Source organism: Dendrobates tinctorius, unplaced genomic scaffold (genome assembly GCF_039654945.1).
Source record: "Dendrobates tinctorius isolate UK_male_01 unplaced genomic scaffold, ASM3965494v1 ptg000386l, whole genome shotgun sequence".
Classification (NCBI taxonomy): Eukaryota; Metazoa; Chordata; class Amphibia; order Anura; family Dendrobatidae; genus Dendrobates; species Dendrobates tinctorius.
In genome coordinates, this window is record NW_027362052.1 from 1,101,679 (window position 1) to 1,117,718 (window position 16,040).

At 48.3% G+C, this 16,040-nt stretch overlaps 1 protein-coding gene across 4 annotated transcripts in view; it reads left to right on the plus strand.

Moving 5' to 3' along the window:
• TAF1C (TATA-box binding protein associated factor, RNA polymerase I subunit C) overlaps positions 1 to 16,040 on the plus strand; it is a 116,903-nt gene that overhangs the window by 52,862 nt on the left and 48,001 nt on the right. Inside the window, exon 1 of one of the 4 annotated variants that reach the window (XM_073563320.1) lies at positions 8,443 to 8,569. The exons of the other annotated variants lie outside the window; for them this stretch is intronic. The gene's annotated coding sequence lies outside the window, so the exon portion shown is untranslated. Of the gene's footprint in view, positions 1 to 8,442; positions 8,570 to 16,040 lie in introns of those variants that run through there. 4 annotated transcript variants of the gene reach the window in all.

Consider the following 16,040-nt stretch of genomic DNA (forward strand, 5'->3'; position numbering starts at 1 on the left):
AAGTGCTTATTAAATGCCACTTTCCGTGTTTGACAGCGGCATTTAACTAGTTAATAGGTGCGGGTGGATTGCGATTCCACCTGCGCCTATTGCGGGCACATGCCTGTTCTAAACAGCTGACATGTCCTGGCTTTGATGCGGGCTCACCGCCGGAGCCCTCATCAAAGCGGGGGATCTGACCGTAGATGTACTATTGCAGCCAAGGTCAGAAAGGGACCTCATGAACTAGGCCTGGACAGAAATGATGGCACCCGTGAAACTAATGTGACTGTAGGGACATGTGACATCGCGGTGTGTCCACTGATTATCATCCCAGGGGTCTACAGTCCTGGAGTCAGTGAGTGGCCTGTTTAGAGGGGGCTACAGACCCTCACTGTGCTGTGTGGTGACACGGTGCGTATCACACTCAGCATGGACCGAAGGGAAGAGGTGTCTCAGGAGATTAGAGAGAAAATTACAGACAGACATGTCACAGGTAAAAGTTACAAGACCAAACTTGTGTTAGTAGATACAAGCATAGCATTGACCATTAATGTTATTCTGCGCCAATAATACAAAAGCCCTTACATGTTAGGCCTGTTTCACACTTCAGTTTTTTGTGTTAGTCAAAATCAGCCAAAATGGCGGAAAGCGGATCCGTTGCTAAACTGATGTGAACGGATGCCACCGGACCGTTTTTTTGACGGATCCGATGAATGAAGAATTTTAAAGGAATCGTAGCAGAGAGAGAGAATTTTTTCCGTCCGCCAGAAATGATTTCAGGGTTAAATTTCCGGCTGACATCCTTCCTCCGGGCATGCGCACTCTAAAATGCGGATCCTGCAGCAAAAAAAAACGTTGCATGGTCCGTCCAGGCATGTTGGCGGATGCAAAAAATTTGGCGGATCCGCAGAAAAACGGAGCCAACGGATAGCCATCCGTCAAGATCCGCCGGTAGTGCATCTCAATAGGGAAAAAAACGGATCCGCCAAAAAAAAATGGCGGATCCGTTTTTTTGAAAAACGGCGGATTTTGACTGATGGTCAAAAACGGAAGTGTGAAACAGGCCTTATCGGCGCAGGCGCTCAGACTGTTTCTCATCACGATTGGCACAGCTTTCTGCCTCTTTCGCTTCGACACACGTTTTTCGCAAGTCTCTTTGGGTATTAATTTCTTGAAAAGCATCTCTTATGTAATTTTTCAAATCATTGACACATTTTGGTTTTAGACTATAGATTTTGTCCTTGAGTACTCCCCAAAAGAAAAAATCCATTGGGGTCAAGTCTGGTGAACGTGCCGGCCAATCAAGTGGGCCTCTTCGGCCAATCCATTTATTAGGAAATGTTTCATCCAGATCCTCGCGGATGACTCCTGAATAATGTGGAGGGGCCCCGTCTTGTTGAAAATAAAGGTCATTGGAATTAGGCTGTTCCTGTAACTGGGGAACAACTTGATTCATTAGAATTTCGAGATACTTATCTCCTGTGACTGTTCCATAAAAAAAAAAAAAAAATGGTCCAAAACTTGAAATCCCACCCCAACCATTGACCCCAGGCTCATTAGTTGTTGCTCTAATGTTACATGCACGTTCTCATTCTACCAGTAAATACAATTCTGTCTGGTAATATGGCCAGATCATGTGACGGAAGCTTCATCACTCCACAGAATGTGATCTACAATTACTGGATTTCCTTCAGTTTCGTTAGGCATAATCTCACTAAATTGCAGCCGCCTGTCTGGATCATCCTCCAATAAACCATGAATCAGACGTGGACGATAAGCTTTCCACCCGATAGATTTCAGGATTCGCAGGATGGAAGCTCGTGAGATTCCCAATTCTAGAGAGACTCTTCTGGGGGACTTTTTTGGACTCTGAACAAATGTTTCAGCAACAAGTTTTCTTATTTTCTGTGCAGGCTGCTTTGGGTCGACCAGTCTTTGGAGCATTAAGGATTGAGCCAGTGGCATCGAATTTGTCACGAATGCAGTAAATGGTTGGTCTCTTTGGGGCTTGAGGACCAAATATTTCAACCCAAATTACTCTGTTTCAGCATTTTGAGATTTCAAATACTCTTTTAAAATCCATTTTCTTTCATCTGTATTTAAATTATTTGCCATTATGGGTTATTTGAATTATCTGAAAACCGATATTGGGGAGATTTATCTGTGAAAACTGGATCTGTGAAACTGACTCAGTTGCCCTTAACAACCAATCAGATTCCACCTTTCATTTTCCAAAGAGTCTGTGAAGAATGAAAAGTGGAATCTGATTGGCTGCTAAGGGCAACTGAGTCCGTTTCACTTTACACCATGTTTGATAAATCTCCTCCTTCAAAACCCTATTACACATACTGTCCACCTACTTTTCGACCACCCTGTATTATTCAGAAATGTACGCTCCATGGGACTGTGGACTACCTCCCTGGACGTGGCCGCAGGAGGAAAACTGATGACAAATCAAAGAGACGGATCATACGAATGGTAACAAGAGAGATCAGAAAAACTAACAGATTAAAGGTGAACTTCAAGCTCAAGGAACATCCGTGTCAGATCGTACCATCCGTCATTGTATGAGCCAAAGTGGACTTAATGGGAGACGACCAAGGAGGATACCATTGCAGAAAAAAAAAATCATAAAATAGCCAGACTGGAATTTGCCAAACTACATGTTGACAAGCCACAAAGCTTCTGGGAGAATGTCCTATGGACAGATGAGACAAAATGAAACTTTTTGGCAAGCCACATCAGCTCTATGTTCACAGATGGAAAAATGAAGCATATCAAGAAAAGAACACTGTCCCTACAGTGAAACATGGAGGAGGCTCTGTTATGTTCTGGGGCTCCTTTGCTGCATCTGGCACAGGGTGTCTAGAATCTGTGCAGGGTACAATGAAATCTCAAGACTATCAAAGGATTCTAGAGAGAAATGTGCTGCTCAGTGTCAAAGCTTGCTCTCAGTTGCAGGTCATGGGTCTTGCAACAGGATAATGACCAAAAACACACAGCTAAAAACACCCAAGGATGGCTAAGGGGAGAACATTGGACTCTTCTGAAGTGGCCTTCTATGAGCCCTGACCTAAATCCTATGGAGCATCTTTGGAAAGAGCTGACACATGCTGTCTGGAAAAGGCAACTTTCACCCACGAGACAACTGGAGCAGTTTGCTCTTGAGGAGTGGCCAAAATACCTGTCGAGAGGCGCAGAAGTTGTTTGATTGCAGTGATTGCCTCAAAAGGTTGTGCAACAAAATATTAAGTTAAGGAACCATCATTTCTGTCCAGGCCTATCTCATGAGGTTTATTTTTTTTCTAAATTCTGTGGAAGCATGGCTGAAAAGCAATGTCTGACTTTCATCTGTTCATTTTCATACATTTTTGATTTATTATCTCTTTTGTCAGATTCAAGTTATTTTTGTCACAATTGTGGGTTTTTCTGTCATTAAATGAGGGGTACCAACAAATTTTGTCTACATGTGTACGTAAAAAAAAAAAAAAAAAAAAACAGCAGGTGGCGGCTGATGGAACTATTACTCCCATCAGTCAACCCCTGCTGCTGCTAACTTAGGTAATTTAAAAAAAAAAAAAAAACACGGCGTGGGTTCACCTCTATTTTTGATAATCAGCCAGACTTGGCTACTGTGGCGCTTGAGGTCTGTATTGGGATGCTCTATACATGGTCTTATATGTACTCTCTCCAACATGTCTCGCGCCTTTCTCTTGGGCCTAACCATTACTAATCTTATAGTTGTATTGTAAATAAAGACACAGAATAAAGTCCTTCATTTGAAAAGACACAGACTCCTTTATTCTCAATTAAGCCATACTTACTGCACTGCCGAATCCCAGCGAAGCCCTCAATCTCATCTAATCTATAAAGCTCAAGTGTGTGTCCGGGATTGGCATCCGCACCGTCGCAGCTACAGCCACAAAATTTGGCACAGTCACACGTCTGGACCCCGAGAGCGTCCTAAGCTATGTTGTGAGGCGAAATTTTAACCCCGCGCGTTCCAATTCACCAAACAATATTGCCCCTGTCTACATAATGGGGAAACGGTGTGTGCGCTTCAAGCCCCGCCCCTCATTATGATGTCATAATGGTTGCCATGGCGGCACTGATGACGTCATAGGTTGCAAACCCCGCCGCTCATTATGATGTCATAATGGTTGACTATGGGATGGAGGATATGTGATGGGTATATGAACACGGGACTGTGGGATGGAGGATGGGTATATGGGCACGGGACTATGGGATGGAGGATATGTATGATGGGTATATGGGCACTGGACTATGGGATGGAGGATATGATGGGTATATGGGCACGGGACTATGGGATGGAGGATATGTATGATGGGTATATGGGCACGGGACTATGGGATGGAGGATATGTATGATGGGTATATGGGCACGGGACTATGGGATGGAGGATATGTATGATGGGTATATGGGCACTGGACTATGGGATGGAGGATATGTATGATGGGTATATGGGCACGGGACTATGGGATGGAGGATGTGTATGATGGGTATATGGGCACTGGACTATGGGATGGAGAATATGTATGATGGGTATATGGGCACGGGCCTATGGGATGGAGGATAATTATAATTTACTATAACCACAGTTAGTTACTATGCTCGGGCAGCGCCGGGCTCTTCAGCTAGTTTAATATGTAAAGCTCAAAGTGTGTATATGTCCGGGATAGGCATCCGCACCGTTGCAGCTACAGCCACAAAATTTGGCACAGTCACACGTCTGGACCCCGAGAGCGTCCCAAGCTTTGTTGTGAGGCGAAATTTTAACCCCGCGCGTTCCAATTCACCAAACAATTTTGACCCTATCTACATACTGAGGAAAAAGTGTGCGTGCGTCAAGCCCCGCCCCTCATTATGATGTCATAATGCCCCTATCTACATAATGGGGAAACAGTGTGTGCATTTCAAGGCTGGCCCCTCATTATGATGTCACAATGGTTGCCATGGTGACGCTGATGTCATCAAGCCCCGCCACTCATTATGATGTCATAATGGTTGACTATGGGATGGAGGATATGTGTGACGGGTATATGGGCACGGGACTATGGGATGGAGGATATGTGTGATGGGTATATGGGCACTGGACTATGGGATGGAGGATATGTATGATGGGTATATGGGCACGGGACTATGGGATGGAGAATATGTGTGATGGGTATATGGGCACTGGACTATGGGATGGAGGATATGTATGACGGGTATATGGGCACGGGACTATGGGATGGTGGATATGTATGACGGGTATATGGGCACGGGACTATGGGATGGAGGATGTGTGATGGGTATATGGGCACTGGACTATGGGATGGAGGATGTGTGATGGGTATATGGGCACTGGACTATGGGATGGAGGATGTGTGTGATGGGTATATGGGCACTGGACTATGGGATGGAGGATATGTATGACGGGCATATGGGCACTGGACTATGGGATGGTGGATATGTATGACGGGTATATGGGCACGGGACTATGGGATGGAGGATGTATGATGGTTATATGGGCACTGGACTATGGGATGGAGGATATGTATGATGGGTATTTGGGCACGGGACTATGGGATGGAGAATATGTATGATGGGTATATGGGCACGGGACTATGGGATGGAGGCTATGTATTACGGGTATATGGGCACGGGACTATGGGATGGCAGATATGTATGACTGGTATATGGGCACGGAACTATGGAATGGAGGATGTGTGATGGGTATATGGGCACGGTACTATGGGATGGCGGATATGTATGATGGGTATATGGGCACGGGACTAGAATGGAGGATGTGTGATGGGTATATGGGCACGGGCCTATGGGATGGAGGATGTGTGTGATGGGTATATGGGCACGGGCCTATGGGATGGAGGATGTGTGTGATGGGTATATGGGCACGGGCCTATGGGATTGTGGATATGTATGATGGGTATATGGGCACGGGACTATGGGATGGAGGATAATTATAATTTGTTATATCTAACCACAGTTAGTTACTATGCCCGGGCAGCGCCGGGCTCTTCAGCTAGTAAATAATAAAAATGAAATAATAAACCAACAATATACCATACCTATCCGTCGTTCTATCCCACAAAGTAATCCATGTCTGGGAGATAATTAGTTTTTAACCTTGACGGTGCCAAGATGCGACCGTCCTGGCTGAAAACCCACTGGTGAATGAGTTTCTGGGAGAGCAATGGGGGAGGGGGGGATGATGTTATAGAGGTCACCTCCGTTCCCAGCCGGGCTGAGCTGCGATCAGATCTTGTGAGATCCCCACAGCAGTATTGACTGTTTTACTTAGTTTTCTATCATCTGCAAATATCGATATTTTACTGTGCAAACCTTCTACCTGATTGTTAATAAATATGTTGAAGAGAAGAGGTCCCAACATCGACCCCTGCGGTCCCCACTGGTCACAGCGACCCAGGTGCCATTTATAACCACCCTCTACTTTCTATCACTAAGCCAGTTACTGTGACGAGCGTCAGCTTACGCTGAGTCGTTTTTCTTTGAATGAGTGGACCCTCTGGGCCGTGGCACCCACCCACCTAGGGCGAGCTGACCTAGTGAGCAACCACCCACTATACAGGGACTGGCAGGGGCATGACCAAGGGGGTGAGCCACCATGGCTGCTGGACCAGACGGCCGGCTCAGGAAGCAAGACGAGACAAGGCATTAGTTCAAGTAAACTTCATTCAGGAACACTTCCGGGTACAACAAGTGCAAAGGTGAACACACAAAGAACACAAAGCAAGATGCGTGCAAGGGCACGCCGAGGTCCAAGGCATGAGGAACTCTTCAAGGTAAAACAGGTGCAAAACATGAACACACACAATCCATATAACAAGGTGCGTGCCAGGGCACGCCAAAGTCCAAGGCAGGGTGCGAGGAATCGGACTCCGGAAGGCTGGCAAGGGCTGACAGGGTCCAGGCATCCGAGTGTAGACATCTGGCTCCAGACCTCCGGCAGAAGTCAGCTGGCTTCAGGAATCCGGCAGACAAACTAGGAGATAAAACAGGGTGCGTGCAAGGAGACACGCCAGGATCAGATTCACAGAACGGAGACCTGCGCATGCCGGGGGGAATGCCAGGGACGGGTACAAGGACGGAGGCCTGCACGTGCGAGGGCACGCCAGGGAGGAGCACAAGGACGGTGGCCTGCGCGTGCGAGGGCACGACAGGGAACGCCAGGCACTGGTTCAATGGCATCGGAATCCGGGGTGCTGGCATCGAACGACAGGGTCCAGGAATCAGACTACGGACATCAGCTCCGGACATCAGGCCACAGTCATCTAGGTCCGGATCTCTGGCAGCGTTCGGCAGGTTACGGAATCCGGCAGGCAAACTAGGGTTCAGAGCAGATCAAAAGAGGCAAAAGGCTTTGTGCAAGAGTAGCATGAAAAGGCACAGTGCGAGAACCAGCGTGCGTACAAGGGAGCACGGAAACCACGGCTGGGGCACCGGCAGGTGGAACCGACGGTGGCATAAGCAGGCGGGCATGACTAGAGGCGGCACCGCTGCGGCTCACGCAGCCGGTAACCACTATAGCACTGGACAGGGGTACGGCTGAGGCACACAGACGAGCACTGCTAGAGGAGGCACGGCTGAGGCACGTGCACGGAGCCACAAGGCAGGGCTAGGCAAAGATACAGGACAGAGACGCGTGCAGACACCACGGCAAAGCCTAGTACGAAAAGTGCAAGAGCGCACGAAGTATCAGAGACAAGGCATAGAGAAGTAGACAGGACCCTGCACATGCAAAGGACATGCCAGGGGCAAAGTACAAGGCGAGGCCTGCGCGTACCGAGGTTCACGCCAGGGACAGAGCACAGAACGGAGGCCTGCACGTGTAGACAGACACGTCAGGGACAGAGTCTAGCAGCGGAGCGTAGGCCGAAGCCCAGAGCCGGGCCAAGGGAGAACCTTGGGACTAGACAGGGTACAGAGCGGAGGAAGACACGCCAGGGACGGTACAGAACGGACATAACAAGAAGACATAGCGAGGACAAACGGATGACAACACGAGACAAAGCACAAGACAAGAGATGGAATACGAGCACGGAGCGTGTGCAGAGACGCACGACAGAGCAGAGTGCAAGGGCACAGAATAGAGGGAGCAACCCCTCAGACCAAGCAGCCATGCAGAGAGGCAACACAATACTCAGGCCCTGATCATAGGAAGGGGCGGTCTGATATAGGGCATAGCACCACCACTTCCGGGTCAGACCTTGGAAGAGCTTCCAGTTCAAATCCTCTAGGATCACAGAGCGCAGTCACATGATCAGGATTCCAGACATGCAGGGATGATTGCAAAACCGGACAGTGCAGGATCCTAGGAAAGGTCACATGATCAGGGTTTCAGACATGCAGAAACGATTGCAGAACCGGACAGTGCAGGATCCTAGGAAAGGTCACATGATCAGGGTTTCAGACATGCAGAGACGAATGCAGAACCAGCCTATGCTGGAACATAGGAAGAACACATGATCAGGGATTCTAGACATGACGAGATGGTCACAGAAGGCAGAGCTGAAACGCAGGCATCCCGCAGCTCAATAGACATGAGGTGAGTGTGCACACTGCTCTAGGGAACATGCAGGATAGCAGACATGAGATGCGTGTGCACACTGCTCCAGGGGTTCTTGAGGCAAAACAGACATGGCGGACATGACAGACATGGCAAGCATGACAGTTACTTACCCATTTACACACATTTTCCCCCAGACCCGGCATTCTCATTTTGTGTACCAACCTCTTGTGTGGCGCAGTGTCAAACGCTTTGGAAAAATCAGGATATACCACGTCCAATGACTCACCTTGGTCCAGTCTATAGCTTACCTCTTCATAAAAGCTGATTAGATTGGACAGACAGGAGCGATTCCTCATAAACCCATGCTGATATGGCGTTACACAGTTATTCTCAGTGAGATCATCCAGAATAACATCCCTCAGAAACCCCTCACATATCTCCCCAACAATAGAGCTTAGACTTACTGGCCTATAATTTCCAGGGTCACTTTTAGAGCCTTTTTGAATATTGGTACCACATTTGCTATGCGCCAGTCCTGTGGAACAGACCCTGTCGCTATAGAGTCCCTAAATATAAGATTAATGGTTTGTCTATTCCATTACTTAGTTCTCTTAGTACTCGTGGGTGTATGCCATCCGGACCCGGAGATTTATCTATTGTAATCTTATTCAGCCGGTTTCGCCCCTCTTCTTGGTTTAGATTGGTGACCCTTAATATCGGGTTTTCTTTGTCTCTCGGCATTTCATTTTCCACCGTGAATACCGTGGAGAAGGTGTGTAATATATTGGCTTTTTCCTCATCATCTACAACCATTCTTTCCTCTCAATTTTTTAATGGGCCTACACGGTCACTTATGATTCTTTTACTATTGATATAGGTGAAGAACAGCTTGGGATTAGTGTTACTCTCCTTGGCAATGTGCTTCTCTGTTTCCTTTTTGGCAGCTTTAATTAGTTTTTTTAGATAAAGTATCTTTCTCCCTGTAGTTTTTAAATCTTCAGCGGGGCCATCCTGCTTTAGTTGTGTAAATGCTTTCTTGTTACTGGTAATCTCCCCTCTTACTTTTTTGTTTAGCCACATTGGGTTTTTCCTATTTCTTCTCCTTTTATTCCCACAAGGTATAAACCGCTTACAGCGCCTATTAAGGATGTTCTTACACATTTCCCATTTATTATCTGTATTCTTATTTCTGAGGACATTGTCCCAGTCACCAGATTAAGGGCATCTCTCAGCTAGTCACACTTTGCCTTCCTAAAGTTCAGTGTTTTTGTGACTCCCTGACAAGTCCCCCTAGCGAAAGACAAGTGACACTGTACAATATTGTGGTTGCTATTTCCTAGTTGCTGTCATGGTTTGAACAGGGTTCTTGCCCTGCATTCACAGGGTTAAGTGTTCGTGGCCTCTTTCTGGATCTGGGAGGGGTATTTATACTCACTCTTTACCAGGGTTCTCTGTCAGCTATACTGTTGTTCTGGTGTGTCTGACCCCTGGTGTGCGCGTACTCTGCGTTGCTTGTTTGCTTCCCGTGTATGACCCGGTCTGTTCCCTCACTCTACTCCGTCTCTCGTTTTGGTACTATTGTCTTTTCTGGTTCTGACCTCCTGGTTTGGCTGTCGTTACTCCGTTACAGTTTGTCCCTATTGTACCGTTCATTGCCCGTTCTGGTTTTCTGATCTATTGCTACGTCCTGACTATCCATTCTGTCTAACCCTTTGGTACTGTATTGCTATCTTGTGCTTTGACCCCGGCTTCATCTGGTTTCTGTCTCTGTCTATGCCCCTTGGTAACATTGTCCTGTAGTTACCTTTCTAGGAGTTTCCCTGCAGCTCCTAGCTCTGTGGAGCTTATGCCACGCCCCCAGCAGTCACGTGTTTCAGGTCCTGATACTCTGAAGCACGCATCGTCACCGCTGCTGCCCTGCTCCACAGGTATCTTTGAGCACTGTTTTTGTACTCAGGACACACGCACTGGCTCAGTGAGCCAGTGCAGTGCGGGGTTCCTGGCAGTTACCCGACGACCTGCAGATCTGTTATTCTGTCCGGTCTATTAGATAGTATTAGGTGTAAAGTGCTGCTCCTCTGGTTGGATTCTGCACCAATAGTGAGAGATAATTATTCTTGGTTATTAGCAGTAACTGCCCGGTCATAGCTTTCATCTCACCATGTCTCGGTTATTCCCACTGTGTCATAGTTACCTGTAGATATTTCTGCTTGGTAGATTTTACCCCACTTGCCACCGCTACAGGGCAAGTGGGAAGAGCCGGGCAAAGCGCCAGAATTGGCGCATCTGATGTGAATTTTCTGGGCAGCTGCGGGCTGCTATTTTTGGGCTGGGGGGCTCAATATCCATGGCCTCTTACCAGCCTGCAGGGGTAGGCTGATGGGAGTAATGGTCCCATCAGCCACCTCCTGCTGTCTCTTATTACTTAAATATAACTCATCATTCTCCCCTGCTTGTGCCGATCGCTGGCAGAGCAGGTGAGAATGATGAGCGCCGTGTTCAGCACCCGGCGCCGGGGAACAGCGCTTACTGTAACGCTTCTTCCCTGGCGCCCGTCCTTCTGGTACTGATGCGGCACACAATGCCACGTGTGCCGCGAGTATTACACAGACACTGATATCTCGGGTACCGGAAATATCAGGATGTGTGGAAGACGCGTTATAGCGGGTTTTTACATTTGGCAGCTGTCACATGGTAAAAGACGCTTTTTATTGTAAAAATAACTTTTGCATCACCACATTTTGAGAGCTACAATTTTTCCATATTTTGGCCCACCGAGTCATGTGAGGTATTATTTTTTGCTGGACGAGGTGACTGTTTTATTGGCACCATTTTCGGGCACGTGACATTTTTTGATCGCTTTTTATTCCGATTTTTGGGACGCAGAATGAACAAAAACCAGCATTTCATGAATTTCTTTTGGGGGGTGCATTTACACCATTCCGCGTGCGGTAAATTTGATAAAGCGGCTTTATTCTTCGGGTCAGTACGATTACAGCGCTACCTCATTTATGTCGTTTTTTTATGTTTTTGCGCTTTTATACAATAAAAAGAATTTTATATAAAAAATTATTTTTGCATCACTTTATTCTGCGAGCTATAACTTTTTTATTTTTCCGGTGATGCAGCTGTATCACAGCTCGTTTTTTGCGGGACAAGATGACGTTTTCAGTGGTACCATGGTTATTTATATCCGTCTTTTCGATCGCGTGTTATTTCACATTTTGTTCGGCGGTATGATGATAAAGCATTGTTTTTTGCCCTTTTTTTATGGTTTTAACTAAAGGGGTTAACTAGTGGGACAGTTTTATAGGGCGGGTCATTGCGGACGTGGTGATACCAAATATGTGTACTTTTATTGTTTAGATTTTTTTTTCATTCAAATATTTAGTGATGGAGTAAATATTGATTTATTTATTTATTTTTTTTTTAAATTTTACAATTTAATTTTTTTTTTTATATACTTTTTCCTAACTTTTACACTTTGTCCCCCTATGGGACAACCATTTTTTTTGCAGGCTGATCGCTTCTACAGTATGTTGATGAAGCATCATCTGCATGCCATAGAAGCTGTCAGCGCTGCACTGCGCATGATAAACAAGTTTCCTAGCTCTGGTGACCCGGATGTCGTGATGACGACATCGGGTCAACATGGCAACGATCGAGACACAGCGTCACGCCGCAGGGTCTCCGATCCAAAGGCAGGGGGGCTGTCAGCTATATGCCGGCTTCCGGAATGCTGCAATCGTGTTCAGTGACAGCATTTCGGGGGTTAAAGTGCCAGGAGCGGTCTGTGACACCTAGTGCCGGATGTCCGCTGTGAGAATTAGCTGGCACACGGCGGCGATCGCTCACTCACCCCCTGTGAGCGCGGCCGGATTGCGATGACGTAATGCAGGGTTTCCCAACTCCAGTCCTCAAGGCACACCAACAGATCATGTTTTCAGGATTTCCTTTGTATTGCACAGGTGAAGCAATTATCACCTGAGAAATACTAAGGAAATCCTGAAAACATGATCTGTTGGTGTGCCTTGAGGACTGGAGTTGGGAAACCCTGACGTAATGATCCGTCCATGGTCAACAGGCCCAGGTCACATGGACGGATCATTACGTCAGAAAGAGGTTAAAATACTGAAGAGGATGTCTATTGTCCATCGAGAGACAGGAAAGGTCTTATGGTCTGAAATGGATCAAAGACCATCTGACACCCTTCACAACTAGCTATGGTAACTGCAGTACAATGAGACAGCAGACAGTACGGCTCCGGGAGAAAATATGGATATTGGATTTTCTATGCATCCAATATAAATGAGACGTACATTGTTGGCACCGGGATAACTAGGCCAAAAATACACATATTTTCTCATAATTATAATCCCCACCAAAAGGCCCCAAAGCCATAGGGGCCATATACCCGCCAGCAGCTAGGCCATGTTTGATCTCTAAGCGTAAGTTACATGTCATGTATGTAGGGACCCTGTAGGGACCAGTCAGCGCTCTCCTTCATCTGAACTGAATCATCTCTGTGATCGGTGCAGTCAGTTCTCCTGATAATCCCTTTTATTTTATGTACCTGTTTATGCTGTATTGTTTTGTCCCCTTGTAGAATCTTTTGTATATTTTTCATACACACTGCCTCCCTTTGGAATAAATATAAAATTTAATAGTTCTGTTCCTTCTGTTCTGTAAACCGCGCCTCGAAGTAATAGCTGCCGTACGGTGTCTAATCCACCGAAACAGAATAGTGGAGGCAGTGAGTAGTCTGGGGGTGTCAGTCAGTGGTGACCGTCTGGGCTGTGTACACAGACTCCATGTGTTGGAATCCAGAGGTGTATACGCTGTACGCTCAGCCGATAGCTGGCCTAGTGGTGTGAACAGGCTGCAGCCTTCTCCGTAGAGGGCAGCAGAGAGCTGTTTGCTCCAAAGATCACAGCGGGTGGTACTTGTGACCTTCCCGGCCTGTGATATCAGGGATTTATAGGATTAAGAAAGTCCTGATATGTTCAAGAATTTCAGAGCATCAGTGTGCATTGTGTCCTGTGGAGATTGCATATAGGTAACCCATCCTAGCGCATGCCTAAAAGACTGATGATGGCCCTGGGGGTGTACACGGTGCGGGGAGGAAGCTGTGCACCCTATATACAGGTTGTTGGGGGATGGACTCTGCTTCTTGGGGTGTGCGGGGAGCAGGTTGTGCAACCTATATACAGTATGTCGGGGGCTGAACCCTTCTTGGGGATGTGCGCGGAGTAGGTTATGCACCCTATCAACAGAATGTCGGGGGATGGACCCTTGGGGTGCACAGGGTGCGGGGAGCAGGTTGTGCAACCTATATACTGCATGTCGTGGGATGGACTCTGCTTCTTGGGGTGCACAGGGTGCGGGGAGCAGGTTGTGCAACCTATATACAGCATGTCGGGGAATGGACCCTTCTTCTTGGGGTGTACAGGGTGCGGGGAGGATGCTGTGCACCCTATATACAGCGTGTCTGGGGATGGACCATTCTTGGGGTGTACAGGTTGCGGGGAGGAGGCTGTGCACCATATATACAGCGTGTTGGGGGATGGACCCTTCTTGGGGTGTACAGGGTGCGGGGAGGAGGCTGTGCACCCTTTATACAGCATGTTGGGGGATGGACCCTTCTTCTTGGGGTGTACAGGGTGCGGGGAGGAGGCTGTGCACCCTTTATACAGCATGTTGGGGGATGGACCCTTCTTGGGGTGTACAAGGTCTTGGGAGGAGGCTGTGCACCCTATATACAGCGTGTCGGGGGATGGACCCTTCTTGGGGTGTACAGGGTGCGGGGAGGAGGCTGTGCACCATTTATACAGCATGACGGGGGATGGACCCTTCTTCTTGGGGTGTATAGGGTGCGGGGAGGAGTCTGGTGACTGTATACAGCGTGTCGGGGGATGGACCCTTCTTGGGGTGTACAGGGTCTGAGGAGGAGGCTGTGCACCCTTTATACAGCATGTTGGGGGATGGATCCTTCTTCTTGGGCTGTACAGGGTCTTAGGAGGAGGCTGTGCACCCTATATACAGCGTGTTGGGGGATGGACCCTTCTTCTTGGGGCGTACAGGGTGCGGGGAGGAGGCTGTGCACCATTTATACAGCATGTCAGAGGATGGACCCTTCTTGGGGTGTACAGGATTCAGGGAGTAGGCTGTGCACCCTTTTATATAGCGTGTTGGGGGATGGACCCTTCTTATTGGGGTGTACAGGGTGCGGGGAGGAGGCTGTGCACCATTTATACAGTGTGTTGGGGGATGGACCCTTCTTGGGATGTACAGGGTGCGGAGAGGAGGCTGTGCACCATTTATACAGCGTGTTGGGGGATGGACCCTTTTTGGGGTGTACAAGGTGCGGGAGTAGGCTGTGCATCCTTTATACTGCGTGTTGCGGGATGGTCCCTTCTTATTGGGGTGTACAGGGTGCGGTGAGGAGGCTGTGCACCATTTATACAGCGTGTTGGGGATGGACCCTTCTTATTGGGGTGTACAGGGTGCGGAGAGGAGGCTGTGCACCATTTATACAGCGTGTTGAAGATGGACCCTTCTTATTGGGGTGTACAGGGTGCGGGGAGGAGACTGCACCATTTATACAGCGTGTTGGGGGGATGGACCCTTCCTATTGGGGTGTGCAGGGAGGAGGCTGTGCACCATGGATGGACCCTTCTTGGGGTGTACAAGGTGCGGGGAGTAGGCTGTGCACCATTTATACAGCGTGTCGAGGGATGGACCCTTCTAATTGGGGTGTACAGGGTGCGGGGAAGAGGCTGTGCACCATTTATACAGAGTGTTGGGGGATGGATCCTTCTTGGGATGTACAGGGTGCGGGGTGGAGGCTGTGCACCCTTTATACAGCGTGTTGGGGGATGGACCCTTCTTGGGGTGTACAGTGTGCGGGGAGGAGGCTGTGCACCATTTATACAGCGTTTTGGTGGATGGACCCTTCTTGGCGTGTACAGTGGGCGGGGAGGGGGCTGTGCACCATTTATACAGCGTTTTGGGGATGGACCCTTCATATTGGGGTGTACAGGGGGTGGGGAGGAGGCTGTTCACCCTTTATACAGCATGTCGAGGGATGGACCCTTTTTGGGGTGTACAGGGGGGGGGAGGAGGCTGTTCACCCTTTATACAGCGTATTGGGGGATGGACCCTTCTTATTGGGGTGTACAGGGGGCGGGGAGGAGGCTGTGCACCCTTTATACAGAGTGTCGGGGGATGGACCCTTCTTTTTGGGGTGTACAGGGTGCGGGGAGGAGGTTGTGCACCCTTTATACAGCGTGTTGGGGATGGACCCTTATTGGGGTGTACAGGGTGCGGGGAGGAGGCTGTGCACCCTTTATACAGTGTGTTGGGGATGGACCCTTCTTATTGGGGTGTACAGGGGGCGGGGAGGAGGCTATTCACCCTTTATACAGCATGTTGGTGGATGGACCCTTCTTATTGGGGTGTACAGGGGGCGGGGAGGAGGCTGTGCACCCTTTATACAGTGTGTTGGGGA